Source organism: Erpetoichthys calabaricus, chromosome 5 (genome assembly GCF_900747795.2).
Source record: "Erpetoichthys calabaricus chromosome 5, fErpCal1.3, whole genome shotgun sequence".
NCBI classification, from domain to species: Eukaryota; Metazoa; Chordata; class Cladistia; order Polypteriformes; family Polypteridae; genus Erpetoichthys; species Erpetoichthys calabaricus.
In genome coordinates this window covers 29437276-29442018 of record NC_041398.2, presented here as the reverse complement: position 1 = coordinate 29442018, position 4743 = coordinate 29437276, and positions in this window count along the sequence as shown.

Genomic DNA, 4743 nt, shown 5'->3' with positions numbered 1-4743 from the left:
ATGACATTACACCTGAGGAGCCACTCTCCATGTTTATATTGTGGTGGATGAGGTGGCTCCCATCTGATTGCTGCTGGAGGTCTGCATTGTATGTATTGTTTTCTTTTGATATTCTGGTTTTGTGATTTTTTTTTTTTGCTCTGTTCCTTGGATTTTGATATTGGTTTGCAGATTTGGACTTGTTTACCTTGGACTGTCTTTTCAGACATACCCTTTCCCCTTGCTTTCTTGTTTTATACTTCTTTGATTATTGTTTGCTATAGATACTAATGCATATTGGTGTTTTGGATATATCTATTCTAAATTTCCCCTTGAAATTAATAATGTTTATCTAATCTAATCTATTCAAGACAGAGGTTTGACAGTTCCTCTTTCTTGAAGGGCGTTTTTGTACATTTAGAAATTTTAAGCATATTTTAAACTTCCTAGGTCAGCTGCCATTTTTCTGGATGGTGTAGCCTGCAGATATATCACAGATTAGATTAGAGATCTTTATTGTCACATCCACTGCAAGAGCATAGTAAAATTATTGTGCCACAGTTGTTGCAATATATATATATAGTAGCAGAAGATAAATAAATGAATAAATAAATAAACAGCATAAATGAAGTAAATAAGATAAGAGTTAAAAAAACAGTAACATATAGTACAATTGCACATAAACCAGCAAGAGAGTACATTACACAGTACAGGTCAGGTAGGATCAGGTTACTCGGAATTCAGTGGCCTGGGAATAGGCTGTCCCTGTAACACCTGGGGCCTCACGTATACGCACAAAAATATTGCGTACCCCCGTTTCCATGCTCAAATCGCGATATATAAAACCTAAACTTGGTGTAAAGCCACACACATTTTCACGGTAGCTCAATGCTTGGTGTACGCAAGGTTTTGCAAACTGGCAGCACCCAGCGTCAAAGCAGTGCTTTTGTTCAAGAGTGGTTTCGCTTTCTTTTTAGATTCACATCCCTGACGTGGCTATATAAATACACTGAAATTAACTGCATATCGTTAATTAGTTTAAGGCATCTGATTGTAATTAACTTGTAACAATATAATAGTCCACGGAATGGCCAAATTATTCCAAATACCATAACTGCTTTAGCGTTATTCCTCTCAATGCACCACTCAGACTATTTATCCCACTGTATCTGAGTGTGGAAACACAGCTTTACAGCAGCTGATCGGAAAGAGAATTATCGGTATACAGCATCAAGCACACGCTGCTTCTGCCATGTACTATTTGAACTGCTCTCACATGGCAAACGCTTCAGAACCTTTTCTGTACGGACCTCGCGGTTCATAAACGCACTCAATCAGTCCATCAAGTGCTCCTGGTAGAACTGTTTGTACTTATAAGTACAATCACCTTACTGTACAATTTGCGATACAGTTATAATACTGCACAACCCGAGCCACTTTATAAAGCGCATATTTACATATGATGACGATATCATTTTTAAGATGAAATGCAGCATAATATGTTTATTATATTATACAGATAAAATGTTAACATCATTTAAATAATCTATATTGTTAATAATTAAACATGTGAGGACACGGTGTCGCTGCACTAGCAAGGATCTGGCGCTCCGTTCACGGATTGTTTCTGCCTCACGCTGTATTCTTGCTGGGACTGGCACGACACTGGAAGGATAGATGGATTGAATAATTAAACATGTACTACAAAGATATTTCAGTACTGCTGCAATAAATGATTTCATCGAAGGTCGCGCACGGCTCAGCAAGCATCTTGCGGGAGGCAGGAACAATCTCTGGACAGGGCACCTGCTCATCACTATCACTGCGCCACCGTGTTCCCGTTGTCACACACGTGCGACTAGGAGTGAGCTGAGTGGACCAAGTTGAGGTAATTACCCACCAGGCCAGGGGGGTGGCGGGGTGCACTAAACCTACCTCTGTTATCTCTACAGGCCAAAAATGAGAAAACCTGCCTGATTCAACGACACTTCCGGTTCCGGGCCCCAGACTGATGTCACTTCTGGTTCCAGCCAGATGACATCACTTCTGCTTTTCGGCTTATAAAGCCTCCATTTTTCCTCAAATGCACTTGAGTCATGTAGAAAAAACCTTTTTCAGCCAGGGACAATATATGGGTGGCTGCCCCAAGTGTGTCAAGGCTATTCATTTCACACAATGTTTAATACATGCTTTAACTCCTATCACCATGAAAATGATATCAAGCATACATCTCAGTATTTTAATTAGTCAGAGAGCTGTAATATCACAAATGTAATGGATTCTGTGTTCTGCCGCAGGAAGAGAAAGCCCGTTTAAGAAGCACATAGTGATTCACACACATAGAGCACATAGAAGAACACATACAAAACAAAGCATTTAATGTGCTCCTTTAGTTACAATGGAATTTGAGAAAGTAGTAAATTAAACGATTTTAAGATGATGTTTATGATGTTCTACTTTAATGACAAAATAAACTACGTGATTAAAGTGGATTAAAGAGCTGCTGTTCACGGTGGCGCAGTGGGTAGCGCTTCTGCCTCGCAGTTGGGAGATCTGGGGACCTGGGTTCGATTCCCGGGTCCTCCCTGCATGGAGTTTGCATGTTTTCCCCGTGTCTGCGTGGGTTTCCTCCGGGCGCTCCGGTTTCCTCCCACATTCCAAAGACATGCAGGTTAGGTGGATGGGCGATTCTAAATTGGCCCTAGTGTGTGCTTGGTGTGTGGGTGTGTTTGTGTGTGTCCTGCGGTGGGTTGGCACCCTGCCCAGGATTGGTTCCTGCCTTGTGCCCTGTGTTGGCTGGGATTGGCTCCAGCAGACCCCCGTGACCCTGTGTTTGGATTCAGCGGGTTGGAAAATGGATGGATGGATGGATGTTCAGCACTACAGAGCAGCTCTTCCACCACACCAGGAAGTGCGTCATCAAACACCTGGAGCACTTCCGGGTGCCTTATAAAAGGAGCCAGCAGTTACTACTCAAGGAGCCAGAGTCGGGAGGAGGAGGACACAGCTTGCCGGAGGGAGAGTGGAGGAGAAAGAAAGAGAAAAGAGAAGGAAAAGTATTGTGTTGCGCTGGGGACTGTGTGTTATACTTGTGGGGAACAGGTAAGGCATTTCCCACTAGGGAAAAAGAAAATAAAAACCGCATGTGTGCTTTGAACCCATGTCCTAGGTCTGTCTGTGTCAGGGCTGGCCTTTACAACGTATAACAGTGCATCCCATGAGTTCGGACAACATTAGATTAGATTAGATTAGAAATCTTCATTTATAACAACAATATGTCCATCCACACCTCCAAGAAGGAACCTCAAGCCCTTGTTATTCAGCACACACAACAAAGAGTACCAGTGTTCTTTTTTTCCACTTCAATCACTGAGTAAAGTCATTTTAGTCCTGTCTGAATTGCTCAAATGATACTTTTAGTTACATGTCAGTTCACACAGGACTAGTTTAGCCTGGGGATATTTTTCTGTGGACATTTTACAGAAGATTAAAGCTTCCATAATCTTTACTCACATGTAAATGTGCAGTCTGTAAAAAGTTACAGACTTGAGTGATTGAATGTGATTAAAATTATAGAGGTCCTTCAGAAATAATTGCTTTACCCCACCTCTTAGTGCAAAAGTAATCCCATCCAAGTAGGGCTAATGTCACTTTTTATTCACTGGCACATAACTTTCTACATTCACATTACTTCACATCTCCATCACCCAGCTCCTGTAATCTTTAACTGAACTGGCTCCCCCTACTGCTCACATAACAACATAGCTGCCTGAATATAACAACATTATTCAAAGTATACCTATTTTAGGGGGTCATCATTGTTACATGTACATACTCACTTTTGATCTTTATATAAATTGATGAAGACATAAATTCATGAATGCCCCTTCAATTGCAGCTGTTTAAACTAAAGTAAGCAGATATGGATTCTTTGATGTAACAAGCGAGATTATTAAATTAAATGCAATAAAGCTTATTGCTTTAGCTGCAGTGAATGGGTTCTAAATAAACTAGTGGAAGCAAAACCGTGCAACCACTGCAGTGTTTCAGGGTGGTAATTGTGGACCCCTGCTAATTATGAACCAGATCTTCATAACACCTGGCTTGGGAGGGCAGTGTTCTGCAGAAATCAGCTGAGTTTCAAGCATTTTGTTTTTAATCACATAGCAGTCACTGGCAGAAAGGTACCTGCCCTGTGCATTTCCTAATTACTGGCCTGGATGTTTAAGTGCAACATTTGGCCCAGCAATTCTTCCTCCTGGAAGTGGTCCCTTGTATGGATATGGGCATTCTATTGTGGCCACTAGAGGGTGCTCCTACCACCCAAACCTCGACTCAGACAGACACGGACGCAAGTTCAGCACACACCTTTTTATTTTTCCATGTGGGAAACGCTTTCCCTCGTATCTCACCTTCACAGCACAGTTCCAGGCACAAACACAGTATACAAAGCACACCTCTCTTCTTCTTCATTTCTTTCTCTTTCTCATTTGTCTTCTCCTTTGTCCACCTCCACTCCTCCTGGTAAGCTTCATCCTCCACCTCCCAACTCTGGCTCCCTGAGTAGTAGCAGCTGGCTTCCTTTATAGTGCAGCGGGAAGTACTCCAGGTGCTTGATGACCTTCTGGAAGTGCTGCAACCAAGGGCTCAGCAATACTCTAGGCACCCCCTGGCAGTGGTCACAGGCCCCCTCAGGGTTGAGCTTCCATGCTTCAAACCCATGGCACTGCTGCAAGCCAGGGGGGTTTCCCTCTAGCGTTCCGG